The 16,916-nt window shown below is 51.7% G+C and overlaps 1 protein-coding gene across 1 annotated transcript in view; it reads left to right on the forward strand.

Moving 5' to 3' along the window:
• The window catches only part of GFRA2 (GDNF family receptor alpha 2), an 85,956-nt gene that overhangs the window by 37,259 nt on the left and 31,781 nt on the right, over window positions 1–16,916 (forward strand). The gene's annotated exons all lie outside the window — the stretch shown is intronic.

Consider the following 16,916-nt stretch of genomic DNA (forward strand, 5'->3'; position numbering starts at 1 on the left):
AAGGGACCTTCAGAGAATTTAATCTTGTTTCTAAAGGAAGCCCCTGCCTAATACCCCAACAGAGGCCATGGGGTTATCAGGGAAGGTACTCTCTTAAATCAGAGAGCCAGCTCATTCTGTCCTGAGCTCTGAGCCAGTGTAGGGTTGGGTGAAGGATGGATTCTGTAGCCTAAGTCTGAATCCTGACTTTACCACTTACTAGCTGTGAAAATTTTAAAAACCTCCTGAGCCTCTGTCCCTTCACCTGTAAACCAGGAATAAAAATAGCCACATCACAGGGTCATTGTGAGCATTAGATTACATATGTGTGTCCAAAGCTTAGTGCAGAGTCTGGCATACAGGGAATGCTTGACAAGCATAGCCTTATTCTTAGGAAGGTTTTGCTTTTTTGGTTATAGCGAGTTGAAATTTGGCTCCTTATATTTCTTATGTTTTTCCTGTTTGTTGTTAAGTATTTATTGAGCCCCCAATGTATGCAGTGCTTGGTTCCAAGGTCTGGGCACAGTGTTCTCCCAGGAGCACACAGTCCAGCAGGGGAATAGACCAGGGCAGCAGTGATTCCAGTTCAGTAGGATGAGGCGGTGGGCTCCAGGGGAGGGAGAACAGGGGAGCGCTGCTGCCTCAGCCTGGGGGTGTGGGGGCGGTGGCTCTTGAGCTGAGCCTTGGGAAAGGAGAAGGAGAAAGCCAGGGCACGAGGCAGCTGGAAAAGCATACACAAAGGCTAGAGAGTAGGAGAGATCCTGGGCTTCTGGGGAGCTGCAGGTTGTGGCACTTGGGGCGGGCTGTCACATGAGGCTGCAGGAGACTTAGGGATTGCAGTCAGCATAGTTGTTTACAGATTACTTGCTATGTTCTGGACACTGTTCTAAGGGCTTTATGTCTCATTTAATCCTTGCAACAGGGCTATGAGGTAGGTACTGTTATCACCTTTACCTGCCAGATGAGGAAATGGAGACAGAGAAGTGACTTGCCTAAGGTCACACATCTCATACAACTCAGAGCTGGGGTTTGAGCTCTGCTGCTTTCTTTCCAGTGTGGCATAGTGCCCTGGACTAAGATAGTGGCTATGGGGATGGAGGAAGGTGGATTGTCTCAGAGACTGGTAAGTAGACTTGACAGGACTGGGTGACTGTCTGCAAGTCCCCTGGAGGCAGGAACAGTTTCTGTTTTGTTTACTCACACCTTGTCCTGTACAGACAGCCTGGTACATGGCAAGTGCTCCATAAACACTGCCTGAACGGGTATGTGGATCGTGACTGCCGTTTTTCGTAGCTGAATAACTATGGGGCACGGAGCCATTCAGTGGAGGTGTGTTGGCCATGCAGCATTTGAGGTACCTGGGGGACCATTACCATCTCCATGGCAACACCTGGGGGGCACTTGGACTTGTGGGTCTAGGGCTCAGTAATGAGGCTGGAGACAAAAGCTGGGTTTGGGAGTGATTGGGCACCTTGTTGATGAGGAAAGCGACAGCAGTGAATGAGATGGCCTGGGAAGGGTTGGTAGAGCCTGAGAGGAGTCTAGGCTACAGAGGCCTGCAGATTTGGGCATCCTCAGTGTAGGTGGTATGTGAAGCTGTTGGTGTGGAGAGCGAGGGTGGAATTCTACTGGAAACACCAGTGCTTATGGGAGGGGTAGAGGAAGGGGAGTGGGAGATGAGAGGCTGGGGAGGTTGGAGGACAACCAGAGAAGAGTGAGCCCAGAAGCCAGAAGAGAACGGGGTTCTGAGGGAGGGAGTGGCTGAGCTGTGGTGTCACAGAATGTGTGTGCGTGTGTGTTTGTGTCGTGCATGTGCGTACGTGCGTGTGGTGGAAGCCAGACTGCAGTAGTCCCGGCCTGGTGCGGATGCAGAAGTGGAGGCACTGGGTACAAACCACCTTCTTCAGAAGGAGAGAGGGCCAGTGACAGGGGCTGCAGAGGGCTGTGGGGTGAGGGAGGGCTTCTTTTCAATATGGGAGAACGAAGGTTGTATGTATGCTGAAGGGGAAGCGCTATTTTGTTTGGTTTGGAAACAAGCTCTCCTGGAATTCAAAGAAGGGACTGATCCCAGAGCTAGCTGCAGGGCTCGGGGAAAGCTCTGTGAAGAAGGGGGCTTTTCTCTTTTGCTTACTTAAAAAGAATGCACCTTATCGCCTACACACATGGATTGAGGTGATATAAAATAAAACTGTGCACACAACGGTAGGAGGGCTAGTGGTAGAAACCGACTGCTCAGAAAAGGAAGAGGGAGGGGTGTGACACCCGTATATTCTAGCAGATACTGAACTTGAGCTTTTAGCTCTTGGTGGCTGGGATAAGGGGGAAGTGTGGAGGGTCACTTAATTCCCAAAGCATGATAGAAAGGAGCATGCTCATTCTTAAATCGAGACACATTCTCTCCTTGTGCTAAATGCTGAAATGACCTTGGTGGGCCACATCGTCCACAGCTGCGTGGAAGGACAGAACAGACGAGGAACTGGGCCTTGAAGGGAGGGCTGGGGACCGGCATGAGTCCAAGCCCAGGACCCCAGGTGCACTCAGAAAGCCGGGTGGCTGCAGGGGCCTGGCAAGGTGGGCCTGGAGTCAGGCCACTCAAATGTCTGCAGTGGGAGTCTCAAGCAGACGGGTGGCAGGGACACCAGCACCTGCTTTGTTAGTATTGTTTTCAGGAAGGATGGACCCATAGTGCATGGCTCCTACAGGGTCTGCGGCCCTGAGTGAGATGGGAGAGTTTGGAGCAGGGTGCATTTGGTGGTGTGGAAGACATCTGTCTGGGTAAAGAGCCAGAAGGGTTTTTTGTTGTTTGGTTTGTTTTTCTGGAGGAGGGGGGAGCCAGGAACTGGAGAATTGGGAGATAAACTTCACACTGTGGAAAAGAAGGAGAGTTTAACCAAGGTTAAGTATTGGGAGGGTCAAGATGGAGGACTCCCAGGAGCCAAGGGCTGATAGTGCTGAGAGGTGCTGAGCCGAGTTGACATGCTCTTTGCACGGGGGGATGAGTGTAAACAGCAGCAGCTCCTGGGCCCATGGCGGCGCTGTGTCTAAAGTACTGAGTTAGGTACATGGCTCACTTTAGGAGGCCTGGGGTCATGAGGAGGATGTTCTGGTTGCAACAGGATGCAGCTGGTGAGCCGCTGCTCTGGAAGCAGGGCACTCCTTCAGCCAGTCTCTCCCCAGCTCCCTGCCCACGTGCAGATCTACGGTGTGGTCCTGGAAAAGGCAGGGAAGAAGCGAGGGCGGAACCCGTGTTTGCTATGAGTCCGGCATGAGCCTTTCGGGATGTCACAACATGACGGAGTAGCCTTGAGGGAACACTGACAGCAGGTGCAGGGTGGACTTGGTGGCCATGGTGCCCAGAGTCAGGGGCACCTGTGTGGGATCCTGGGTGGTCCTAGATGGGCCATTTCACTCCTTGTGAGTTCATTGATTGGTTTCTTCATTGATCAAACAAGGAAGCTTAACCAAGGCATCTTGAGGGACCCTTCCAGGTCTTCCAGATCTTCCAGGTACATGGTTCTGATTCTGTTGAAGTAGTTTTCCAGTCTGCCTTCTCCCTCTTCTCTTGCTCTCCACCTGAGGTTATATTGCTGGAGAGATGAGCTCTTGGTGTAAGAGGAAATGGCCAGAGAAGCCTCATCAGTGTGAGTGTGGGGAAGGCTGTAGCTGAAGGGCCCTTCTCTCCAGTCTCTGCAGGACCAGGCCTGCCAGGAGATGACCTGTCTTCTTCCCATGCCCCTGCAGGCCTGGCTTGTGACCTGGGCTTGGCTGTCCACTGGGCACAGGAAGGGCTGTGCTTCCTTCTTTTCCCGGGTTTGGCTTCCTCCAGGTTTCTGCCCTCCAGGGTGGGTGCCACAGGTGGAAATCTTTACTGTGAAAATGGAGGATCCTAATGCCATGGTGTTGGGAGCAGGAACTGGAGACACCTCCCGCACGGTATTCTTTCCAAGACACTTTAATGAACAAAGTTGGTCCTGAAGGGAGTCATGGGAGTCATAGGGAAACCTCTTTGGGGACTGACTCTTTGGAAATGAGACCCTTGTCCTTGGACATCTTCCAGGAACATTCTCCATGCTCAAGTGCTGTGGCACCTAGTCTTGACCTAGCCAGGCCTGCCTGGCCCACTCCATTCCTCTTGCTCAGAGAGTTGGCCCAGTTATGTCCAGTCTTCTTGCTGAGTGAATCTTGGCCCAGGACTCTTGGGGGGCAGCCATACCAGAGCCCAACTAACCTGGTGCTACAAAAAAGCAAGTCCACTGATTTGCACAGCTAGTGGCAGGCCTCGTATATCACCCATGTGATATTTAACAGGCTCCACTGTGCTGTCTTATTAAATATCACTAATGATAAAATGTTGGAGGTTTTCTTTGATCTGGGGTTTGAAGAAGGCTTGATTCATCAAGGATATCTGCTTGGTAGGCCCTGGGGTTATTGGAAGCACTTCTAAATCTTCCCACCACCCTTTGGACCAGGAGCAGCTTGGGGTCAGTGACCGAGGGATGGAGACTCTGGGAGTGGAAGCTTCCTGCTCTGCCCACGGTTCCAGCTGGCTTTGAAGTTGCCTCCCAGGGGCCCAGACCCTGCCCTTTGCCTTTGTCTGGTCACATGTCTGAGGCTTCAGGGCTGTAGACTTGAGCTCATCAAGGGCCAGGGAAGACCAGAAGAGGAATTTCCTTTAAAGGGCTTCTGATGTGGAGCCTGGAAAGCCTGGAGAACTTCTTGGAATGAATCCATGGAATTTGGCTCGATTCTCTCCAGCCCCCCCCCAGTGGGCCATGGTCTATTTAAAAAAAAAAAAACATATAATCTTTTAGTTTCTTCTATCCCAGCTTATACTCAGTGCAAAGATGGTCTCAGATTGCGTGTGTGTGTGTGTGTGTGTGTGTGTGTGTGTGTGTGTGTGCACGTGTATACGTGTGTGTGTAGTGGTGGTTGGAGGTTGTGGGGAGGATGATTCTGTTGTCCTGTAAACTGTGTGCCCTCCAGGCCTCGTTTGGAAGAGACCCTCTAAAATGCCCTGTTCCTCTTAGTCTGCCAAGAGGATATAAATAGTTCCTTGCTGGCCCTGTGCCATCTTCTAGGCTGCGATTTAACCTCTGGGTGCTGAGGATGTGTATAAATAGATTCCAGCCTGGAGCTATCCTGGTAACCTGGGCTCCTTTACGCAACGGACAGTGTCCTTGTCCGAGAGGACTGTCGGGAAGCAGGGGGAGTAGGGCTCCCCCACCTCAAGGCTGTCCTCGGGGCATGGGGAGGTGCGTTCGGCAGGCTGTCCCTCTCACCTGGCTGGGGAGTGCGCACTGTCTTTAGGCAATGTGGATTAACAGGCCTGAGTTTTGATTCTTGGCTCCTTGGAACTGTCCCTCAGCTTCTTTTAAACTTTCTATAGGATCTGTTTGGCTGATGTTTTTAGCAAATTAACTCTAAATGGCAGCAAATAATTTTTGGCGTAGGAGTAAGTAGGCTGTGGGGTTTCCAGGTCTTCACTTCTTTTAAAGGAGAGATCTTTAATATTTGGAAATTATATGCAGAGTTTTGTGTGTATTTTTTAGAGAGAAACTCATTGTGTTCATTAGATTCTCCTTGAATGGGTTCCTTGATCTCCCAAGGCTTAAGAACCTCTGCCTTCTCTAGATGACCAACTTGGATTGGCTTCCTGGAGAAAGGTTATGAATCTGCTTCCTGGCTCAGCAGCACTGAGGGCTGTGGTTGATGAGTGACACCTGCCACAGGCATGGGAGGGCAGAACGGACACCCTGCTGGAACCCAGCCAGTCATTCTGGGCCCATGGATTGCCTATAGCATGAGGAATAGAGGTGACTATTCCTTTATTAATTTCACAACGATTTATTGACTGTCTGCTTTGGGCCAGGCATAGTTTTGGGGTTGGTGAGTTGATGAAGAAGTAAAGAAAGGTCTCTGCCCCCATGGCACTTAGAATCTAGTGACAGGACGCTGTGTTTTTGCCTCTGCAGTGGTTGGAGAGCCACACCATCATTAGAGGATGGCATTTCCACTCGGGTTCTCCTGATACCTGATTACCTGATTCTACTCTGCTATCTGCTAGGTCTTCCTGGGATCACTCTGGTGGCATCAGAGAGCAGCCTGTTCTTGGGGGAGATGAGCCACAGACAAATAGATCTTGCTGATGGGTCTGCTTGGCCTTGAGCAGAGCTCTCAGTCCAGCAACCGCATCTGGCATCAGAGCAGAGCTATACCTAGGAGTGCCAGGGGATAAAGAAGTCACCACCTTCTGGAAGAAAACCTAACCGCCAGTGTTGGCAGTGGAGGGAGACTCTCTATGTGGGGAGGAGCTGTGGGATCCTTAGTTCTGCTGGAGACCCTGAGATCCAGCTTCCTCTTGGGGATTCCATACTGGCTCCCATTGCTGCTGTCTGCAGGGGCCCTGCTCACCCCTGAAATCTGGGCCCTTAACTCTGGAAGTGACCCTTCCTGGAATTTCCTGTGGCATGTTGAGACAAGACTGGAATGTTGAATATCACTTTACTAAAGGCTCTGGGGAAATAAACACAAAGAGAAGCTCCAACCTAGATGTCTAATTTACAAGATATGGTTTATGCATCTTCCTGTATGGCCACGACATGCATATCGGCACGGCTGCACGGAGTGTCTTTCACTTTCCTGTGCAGGCTGCTCTGGAGGCATCCCAGCTCCACAAAGCTCCCACCCAAGGCAGGTGAGCTGCAGCTCCTGCCACAGCCCACGTGGAGCTGAGCTTGAGGACCCAGCTCACTTCTGGGTAGATGGGGAGGAATGACCCATTCAAGGAGATGTGACTTTTGCAGAGAGTATCAATACATGCCAGAGACCCCACCTCCACTTGGGCTCACGTGGGGCAGGAACGCTTTCAGCTTTGCTGGTCTTACACTTACCGTGGGCTCCTGGATTGTTTCTTTTTCCACTCGTTGGCGTGGGCTCTCTCCTTGCCTGGGGCCAGATCACATAGGGCCTTGCAGGCTATGGCAAGGACTTTGGACTTCTGGGTACAGTTGGAAAGGAGTGTCTGAAGCCAGGTAGTGAGTGACCTGATGAAAATTATGGTATAAAAGGATCACTGTGGTGACTGTGTAATAAAGGCGTGGTGGCAGAAATGATCGCAGAGAGGACAGGAGGCGGTTATTTTAGTGTCACCAGATCAGAGATGGTGGCCGTGTGGAGAGAGACGAGTGGGTGAATTGGAGATATTTTGGAGATGGGAATGATAAACCTTGAGCTTGGGCGTGAGGGCGATGGAGGAGCTCAAGGTGACTAACACGCTTCTGGCTCGAGCATTTCAGAGGTGCATGTGCCATTGGCTGAGATAGTGAGGACTTTGGGGAGATAAATCAGGAATTCCATTCCAGGCATGTTAAGTTCAAGATGCTTTGGAGACATTTGTATCTGGTGCTCGACTGGAGTTATAAATTAAGGGGTCATTAGCATTTTTATGATGTTTAAAGCCAGAGAAATGGTCAGGATCCTCTGAGGCAGAGTCCATGTGAGAGGGGGTGCAGGAATGTGCCTGGCGCCCCCTGAATGTGCATAAGTGTGGGGTGTTGTCATGACGGTGCCCAGGAGTCCAAAGAACAGGCTCTGGAAAAGAGAGAGTGGACGCCTGTGCCAGAGCTATTGAGGAAGGCTGAGGACACACAGGTAACCGCTGGATTTGGGAACGTGGAAGGGCCTTGGTGACTCTTGCACAGCAGTTTTGAGGAAGTGGTGATTACAAAAACCTGATCAGTGTTAAAGAAATGTTGCTATCGTGGACAGTCCCAGGTGCTCCTCCTGGTACTCTGCAGGGCCACAGACACAGCTATAGCACGGGCGTCACGGACTCGCTGGTCTCTGGTGCTGGCTCCATATACTGCACTATGATCCAGACCCTGGAACGTCCCACCTGGGCTTGGAGGGGCCAAGGTGTGGTTGCCACTGACTCGGCTTCTCCTGCTTTGGCCAAAAGCATCTTTTAGATATGAAGCCTGAAAGAGAAGACAGCTCCTGGGCTGCCCAGAGGAGCCTTGCTTTAGAACAGGCTTAGACCAGTGCGGAGGTGGATGCAGAGGCACTCCCGGGGCTCCCGTGGTGGGATTCCTGTCCGTGGTGTTTTGGGGCTGGGATGTGACTTTCCCTGTGGCCAGCCTCAGGATGTACTGTGCCTTTCCGGATCAGATCCCCAGAGGTGAGGCAGCCCTGTCCCCCTTCTTGTGAAGTAATGTGAACCTTGGTATCCTGGAGCCAGCTGTGAGCTTCAGGGCCGTTGCGGGGGCTCTTTTTGGAAGACCAGAGACCCTGTGCGGTAGCCCTGTTATCTCAGGGTCTCTGAGCTGGGTGAGCATTGCAGACCACCGCTGGCGCCCTCCTGCCTGGAGTAGGACTGGGATGTTGAGTTGTGGACAGAGGAGCAGCAAGGTATCTGTCTGTTGCTCCTCTAGAGCGGGAGGAAACTTTGGGATAACTGCTTCCACCTTGCCTGACCCAGGACACATGGCCTCAGTCTGGCAGGAGTGCTCCTGAGCACAGTGTGATCCTTCCTTCTCTATGTCCGTGGGGGTTGTGCTGAGCACTGTGATGTGCTCAGGAAAAGCACCGGAGCAGAGGACGAGCTGCAGTCACTTGGCCCTGGTTTCAGATCCACGCTTCAGTGGTGGCTTGAGTTTGGGCACGTTCTTTAACATTGCGGTGCCTCTGCTTTCCTTGTGAAAATAAGGACAGTGCCACCCCCATGGAAGCTTTGTAGCCCATTCAGCAGGACTGTTGGAGAGCTCTATTTCTGGGTGCCAAGCAACCGGGATGCTGAGATAAAACAGATCTGCCTTCAGGAGCCCATGGGCAAGTCCTGGCTATGAGGCTGGCCCCTATGGGCTAGGAGGTGCTATCTATGCTGAGTTTGAAGGAGTGGCAGGCCTGGACAAGGAGGTGGCCCTTCTATTCCTTGCAGAGGGAATGTGTGTAAAAAAGGGGGAGCCCGGGAGAGCCCAGGGGGGGGACCAGCTTATACATCCCTGTACACTTTGCAAGGAGTTTGATTTTCTCCGGAAGACAATGGGGAGCCATGAAGTGTTTTAAGCATGAGAGTGACATGATCCAATTGGTGTTTTAGAAAGATTCCTTTGACTTCTGTGTACAAATAGGTTAGAGGAGAGGGATGCGGGGCATAGGGTGTCCTGTGAGGAGACCGCATGGTGATGGGGCTTTAGGTAAGGCCAAGGGAGAGGGTTAGTGTGGAGGGGCCAGATTGGTGGGACACATCAGAGAACTCCAGGGGTCAGTTTCGTGGACCTGTTGGTTGTGCACAGTGAAGGGGAGGAACCCAGGAAGATGCCACAGCCTCTGGCCTGGTGGCTGTCTGGCGGGTGGTACCATTTCCTGGGAGAAGGGTGGAGGAGGAGGAGGTCTGGGGCATAGATTGAGGATGCTTGGGTTTCAAATTTGTAGTCTGCAAGCCTTTGGAATGCACAGGTGGAAATGTCAAATACAAAAATATTTGTATATCTGGGAGTTCAGGAGAGAGACAGGGCTTGGAATCAAGATTATGGGATTAGGGTTAATAATGTGTGAAGAGCAGCAAGCATCGCCCAGCACATAGGCACGTGGTAAACACCAGCTCCTTCAAAGAGCACCTAAGCTCGTTTGGGGAGGCAGGGCTCACCCGTGTGAACCACTGACTATTAAGAGGAGGCCCTGTTTAATTAGGTGTTGCAGCGATTAAACTGCTTGCTGCAGGCATTTGGAGAAGGGGAGCGCTGTGGCTGGAGAGCTGGAAGGGCTTGTGGAGATGGTCCTGCAGCTGGGGCGGAAGGAGTGGGGTGCTGGGGGCAGAAGCTTCGGAGAGAAGGAAGGGGTCAGGAGTAGGAAGCAGGACAGAGCATGGCTTGTCCCAGGCAGGGAGGATGAGACCAGAACAGAAAGTGCCAGCTGTGGGGGGAGAGTTTGCGGGGGACGGTGGGGTTGGAGGGAGTGTGAGAGGCTGGAGCTTTGAGATGCCCTGGGAGATGCCGAGCAGACAGGACCTCCTTCCTGGGTGACCCCATCTCCAGCAGACCCAGGGGTCTGTAAACTTGTTGCTGAACTAGAGAACGAAACAGAGTCGGGTGAAAAGGGATTAGGAGTTATACTAAATCCTGATACCTCCCCTGCGATAACTGTTATCTTGTTGGAAATTAGGATGATTTGCTTTGTTAGGCAGGAAGTTCCCCAACCTCAGAGGTGCACAAGCAGAGGCTGGGGGCCTCCTTGCCCCATCCGATGAGTGGGTCCCTCTGAACCTGTGTGACTCAGTGTCCTCAGGCAAGGGAAGGGAATAGATTGTGTGATCCAGGAGACTCCCCCCACCTGTCCCTGTCCTCTCCCCTCCCCTACCTGCCCCACTTCTCTTCTTTTTCTCTCCTCCTTTCTCTCATTCCTTCCTAATTCTCAAAATGAAATTCATTTTCCCGTTTTTGCAGGTTATAAAAGTGATATGTGCTTGTTCATTAGAAAAAATAATTCAGGCAAGACAGAAAGGCATACCTAAGGAAAGCAGAAATCACCCCCAATCCTAGCACCCCGAAATAAGCCGTGGCTAGCATGTTGGAGATTATACACTTTCAGCCTTCTTTTTTTCCTTGTGCATACACATATTTTTTAAAAAAGGTGTCATGCATAGGTGCTATTTTATAAGCTGTTTTTTTTTTTCCCTAAATACATTGTTAACAGTTTTTCATCTCAGCACATATAGGTTTACTGTTTTTTCAGTCTAGTTTTCCCTCATGGGTTGTGTCCCTGTGGACGGCTCGAGCAGTTTGTCTTTGCACGCTCGTGCGTTCACTCTTATCATTCAAGAAACGCGTGTCTGGACCGGATCTTGCCAGATGGTAGGGGACTGCCACAGCCTAGGCTTTCCAGGGGGAAGGGGATACTCAGGCAATGGGCCCCTGAGAGCTCTTGGGTCCCCGACTGGGACTTGCCCAATGTGAAGCGGAGAACGGGGAGCTGGAATGAACCAGCTGTCTTCACAGCAGGTGGGGCGTGTTTCTGGGTAGTTTCCATTTGTGGCTTGGGCTCTCTGCTTGGGGGTGTCATTAAGGAGAGTGATCTGTTTCCCTACAAGTTCTTAAGGCAATGCCTGGGGCAAGGACCATAATAGAACCAATGAATTTTAGACTGGAATATGCAGAGGCCTCTTTAGCAACCATCCAAAGACTCCAGGAACGATGATGCCCAGAGTGGAAAGTTCATGTGTGTTGGCATGTGTGTTGGCATCAGCTGGCTGGCAAGAGAGTTGCAGAGTGTTGTTGGCAAGGCTGCGCCTCGAAGGTCTGGGGTGGCAGATTTCCTCCACTCAGTTTTCTTAAGTGTTTTGTTTCTCTGGAAGAGTTTTAAATAAACCAAGCAGGGATCATTGCCTGCTCCTTGCTAATCCTCCTCTAGCTCCAACAGGGATGATTGGAAATCCCTACAAAATCAACATGTATTAGCTACCAAGTGGCCTCCAGTGAGCTCATAAGACTTGGGGGCTACAGCCGGGGGAATTAGGGTGCGACTTCCCCTGCAGGTGGGAAGAGGTTAGAACTGTGCGTGGATGGGGGTGGGCCGTGATCTCCAGCAGTTGGGCAGGATAGGAAGAAAGCTGGTGTGAGGGAACAGATCTGGGACGCCCCCGCCCGTCATCTCCTTCCCCTGGCTGGAACTTGTGCATGGAAGCCCAGGGAGGAGAGGGCGGTTGGGGCACCTCCTCTGCCTGTTTCTGCAGATCTCTGGTCAGGAGTACGCTCTCCTTTTGCAGGCTCATTGTCTTCCTGTTGCTTTCTTTTGGGCATGTGCCATTAAGGAGGTTGGGCCAGTAGGGGGTCCTCAGAGAGAGTACCCGTTGGAGCACCTGCAGCTGGTGGGGAAGGGTGGGCCTCCACTCAGCTGGCTGTCTGTGCCCTGGACAGCCCCGCCGCTGGTCTGAGCACCACTGCCTCGTCCCCTGCATGTGTCTGAAGGAGAACTGGAGTGGAGGAGAGTCTCTGGTGTGTATACCGAGGGGGCAGGCACGGGCGGGAGGGGGTGTCTCTGTCTTGAGTGTGCATCAGTCTTATTCATGATGGGAGGAAGGTGGGCCAACTGGAAGGGTGGCAACTACGGGACTGGGGAAGCCAATGTTGTGCCTAAAAATGTGGCTGATGAAGCCCCAAGGATCTGTGATTTCACCTTGAAATAGAGGTAGAGGAGATCTTAAACATTGTCCTGACAAAATTTCATTTTATAGATGGAGAAGCTGAAGCCCAGAGAGGTAAAGTGATTTTCCTAAAGTCACACAGCTCAGGAGTGGCAGGATCCAGACAAAAGATCAGTCTTGCCTCCCCAGGAAGAGCCCCACTCTTGAGACAGCTTGGCCTGGTAGCGGGTGAACGGGACAGTGAGCAATAAACCTGGGCCCCAGACTTGGGAAATGTAACATCCCTGACCCTCTGTTTTCTTTTGAAAAAGAATGGACAAAATCGAGTCTGTCCTGTCCACTTCATGAGGTTGTTGTAGAAAATGAGAATAGCCATGAAGTTACTTGGAATGTTGCAAAGTTTAAAAACGGGATGCTCCCAGCAGCGGTGCTGGCCTGCAGACTGGCTCCTTTCCAGTGGGAAAAAGGTAGGCCAGCCATGGGCTATTGGTCTGAGCCCCCCAGAAGCAGTCCAGGGCAGTATGGCCTGGGTGGTTTCGTGCTTAGGTACATGCAGAGCCCTGGAGATGGCTTTTGGTGTCTAACTGTGGGCAGAACTTCTAAGACCAGTTGGATCTCGGGCTAGCCTGGGCCTGGTAAAGGGGAAACTGCCTCTGCTTCCTTCCCTTTCCTTGCAGCTCTTTCCTAGTGAGCCCGGCAGACTGTCCTGAGCCCCCTCACTCCTGCCAGCAGCACAGGCGGTGCACGGCTCGCCGAAGGCTGGGCAGGAAGGGGTGGGGTGTCGGGGAGACCATCAGTTGGGGTCTGCAGTCCAGAGACCTCCCCTTTATTCCTAAGGGCTCCAGTCTGCACAGTCCTGTCCCCCGTCCCTGCCTCCCCTTTGGATCAACCTCCCAGAGGTCGATGGCACGAAAGAGGGGGGAGAAACAGAAGTGATGATGACTGTGATTTTTTTTCTTTCTTCTGTCGGAGCCTGGGGAGGGTGGTTGTTTTGCTTCCTGGATCTCGGCAGAGAATTCTGTGCCAGACAATCATCTCGGCATTTTCATTGCTTTCTGATGCTCCTCTAACGGTGCGGGGTCGGCTATTAAATGGTCATCAAACCTCAGCCTCTATCCCATCAATAGTCATAAAGTTGGGGAGATAAAAGCCATCAGTTTTCCATTATAGCTGAAAGCAATACTGTAGATAGCTATTTTCTGAATGCTGCAGATAGATGTATTTTAACTAGAGCAGGGTTTCCAGCGGCCCCCAGCCCAGCCTCAGGCCTGCTGGGCCTGGCGTAACCTGCCAGGTGGTTAAAATGGAGGAGGGGCGAGAGCTTTCTCTCCCTTCCTCCCCAATCTCCTTGGAGAATCGATCGAGCAAATCCTCAGGCTTGGGGTGCTGGGTGGAGGCCTTGGAGGTGGGACTATGGGTTTCTACCCTTCTTTCTAACCGGATACTGTGTATAAATGCAGGGAGTTGGAATCCACTCATTCTAATGAGAACTGCCTCTCCTCTGCCTGATATGGGGCTTTGGGCAGGCCAGGAGCCAGGCACAGGGCAGGTGCCTGCTGATCTGCAGGGAGCTTGGCGAAGGCCAGGGAGGTCCAGTCCTGTAGGCTGGGTCCGTGTGGAACAGGAACGGCCGCAGCCCAAGGGAGCTGGATGCCTGGGATGCAGAATGCTGGGAGCTTGGCTGCTCCTGATAAACAGTGCCCGGTAGCTCCTCACAAATGAGCAGGCTATTTGGAAATGGATTTTGCAATCAAACAGCCCGGCAGTGAGCAGGCATCAAATAATTCCCCAGAATGAACTTTTCAAAGCACTCAAACCCCAGGGACCTCCTGACTCTGGTTCCAGAAGATTCTGGGGTCTAAGACCCATACCCTGACCCTCGGCGTTGGCCCCCACGTCTGCAGCTGCTTTTCCTGCAACCCCTCCCGGGCTCTATTTCTCCTGCTTCTAGAGTTCTCGCAGAGACAACTCCCTTGCCTGGAATGTCCTCCTGACTCAGGGGGAGGCATCCATTCATCGTAGATGACCCTTTGCAGTCACCACCTCTGGGAAGCTTCTCTTTTCCAATAAGTTGTGTCCTCCGTTTCCTGCGCCCTGATGCCTCTTTGTTCCAACCCCTATCAGAGCTGTTCTTTGGATGCCTCGCAGTTGCTGTGTGTGTGGAATTTGCTCCACAATACTCTGGGGTCAGTTCACATTTCCTGATTTTTCCAGATCAGCTGCAAGTTCCCCTCCCCAGCCTGGCTAGCGGGAAATGCTGCCCCTGCCTGTGGCCTGCAGGATCCCGGCTCACAGGGCTAACAGGAAGGGGCAGATCTTCAGTCTGTGTCTTGCTCTTCCTGCCAGCATCACAGGGGACTCCCGGGTGGGTACTCTGTCCTGGGTGGACTCATGCGCCCCACGGCTATAAACTCTATTGACCCCAGACTTGCCCAGAGACCCCCCTCCACCAGACACTTCCCTCAAGGCCAGGGGTTCCCTGCTCAGCCGCTCCCAGCATCCCTGATCTGGGCCCTAGAGCAGTGGAGCCTGGGGAATTTGCCTTCTCTCCTGCCCTGCTGGCTGCTCCACTCAGCAAAGCCTGGACATCTCCAGCTTTTGGCTTCTGAAAACAAGCCCTCTTCTTAGTGGCAGGGACCCCCAGGCTTCCCAGCCTTGAAATCCTGCTCGCCCCCTGGAAGGGGCATGTGGGGGGCAGGTGGAAGGGAAGACACCTCTGATCTTTTTCTTTCTCTGTCTGCCTGATGTGCCTTCAGGAAGGGGAAATCCAGTTCCTTCTCCAGCACATTCTCCGGTAGGTGGCACTCCTTGTGGTGACACCGTGAGCTGGCCTGGTGGCTTGTTCCTTCACCTCCGCATGTGGCCCAGGGCCTGCCGTGACGCAGGGTTGCAGTAAAGACGTGTGGAGTTCTCGGATGCTCCTTGTCTCCTTCAACAGATGTTGGAGACGGCATCTTAACCTTTTCTTGATGACACAGTATTGTCCTCGACCCAGTTAAGCTGTACATGTGATGTCGTGGTGCCTTCAGGTGCCACCGACTTACACAGCACCACTTGCCCCTATGCCGATGAGACCTGATGCTGTGACTTTTGAGTCACTGTTGGCTGCTTTTCTGGTATTTCTGTCTCCTTCACTGTATTTGCTGGAGATTCTGTGTGCCCCTGGGAGCTTCTTTCTGCCACCCTTTCTCCTTTGCTGGCTTCCTGTGGGACTGACAGCTCTATGACTGAGTTTGTTAGAATCGTGCGTGCCCTCGGAGCCCTTTGACTTTGAGTGGAGGGAGAAGGAGTTCTTGCAGGAGGGAAATGCACAGACTTTGTACTCTCTGTTCAGGCGACTGCCTTATTCTTGGCAGGCTGCCACATGAGTGACCTACAAGTGTGTGGTTGTGGCAGAGCCCTTTTAGATTAAAAATGTGTATTTTAAGGTGACGTTGGGCAAGGGACAAGAGAGCGTGCTTAGGCCTTTTGGAGTTAGAGTTGGCCACTGAGGTGGGTGAGGATAGTGGACTTCCAGAGATTCCTCTCTGTTTCTCTGCAAAAGGATATGGGCAAATCCTCATTGTCCCCAGCTTCCTTTGATGACCTGTCCCAATGTAATTTTACCCTGTCTTTTTGGACTAGGATCCAGGGATTTGGATGAGGATGGTTTTGGTCCAAGTGGGTGGAGTCGTGGCACTAGCACAGAACTTTGACTCTGAAATAATAGAATAATGTATTATAATAATAATGAATAATAGAATTAATGCCCTATATTAATTTTGTTTCTCTTGTTTATAACAAAATATGTGCAACTGGGTGATTTATAAAGAAAATAAAATTTATTTCTTACAGTTTCTGAGGCTGGGAAGTCCAAAGTCTATCTGGTGGTGGCAGCAGCAACCCAGGGGTCTCACATTGCAAGATGGTGCAAGCAGAGAGAGCAGAGACAGAGAACAGAGAGACAGACTCTCCTCTCTCTTCTCTTAAAGCTCTCAGAACCATGCCCTGACCACCATTTTTAATTCATTCACTATGGTGTGGTCCTTCAATCTAATCACCTCTTCAAGGCCCCACCTTTCAATGATCATGATAGAATTTCCCATCCTTTCAACATAGTGGGGGCAAAGTTTCTAATACATAAAACTTGGGGGACACAAGTCAAGCTTAAGGGAGTTTTGGGGGGACATAATTCAATCCACTACATCCCCCATGAGAACTTCACGCTGGAAGGCCCTTTTCACATATGAAGTGCAAGCTGTGTTAGTGTCTGCTGCATGGAGAGGGGAAAGAGCCCTGCCAGGGACTCTGGTCCTGTCCCTAAATCTGCCCCATCTTGCTGTGAAAACCTCAAGGAATGCTTCTAACCTATTGAGGTTTCCTCCTTTATCTGATGACAAAGGAACCAAATAATACTTGTCTCAAATTCCGTGCTTCCTAAACTATGACTTGCTGGAATGTGGGGGAGGGGAGGAAGGAGTTTACATGGGCTTAGAGCGCTCATGAAGTTCCTGCCACCCAGCCAGGTGGAAAAGCCTTTGCATTTTGTTGCCAATCTGCAAGTCCTGGGGTTCTTTTAAGTTTGCATGGGAATATGCAGACAGTGTGTTTGTGAGTGCTGGGTGCGCACTTGTGTGTGCATGTATGCGTGTGTGTGCACATGTGTGTTTGAGAACTACCCTGGGAGACCAGCATGGAGCACTCTGCTTTGTATGCGAGGCTTGCTCTGGAATGCAGAGAGAGCTGAAAGAAGGACCTCTGGTCAGCCACTTGCCCCTCTGGGCAGCAACGTCTTCATTTCCGTTGTGAGGGGCTGGGC

This window comes from Cynocephalus volans, chromosome 2 (genome assembly GCF_027409185.1).
Source record: "Cynocephalus volans isolate mCynVol1 chromosome 2, mCynVol1.pri, whole genome shotgun sequence".
NCBI classification, from domain to species: domain Eukaryota; kingdom Metazoa; phylum Chordata; class Mammalia; order Dermoptera; family Cynocephalidae; genus Cynocephalus; species Cynocephalus volans.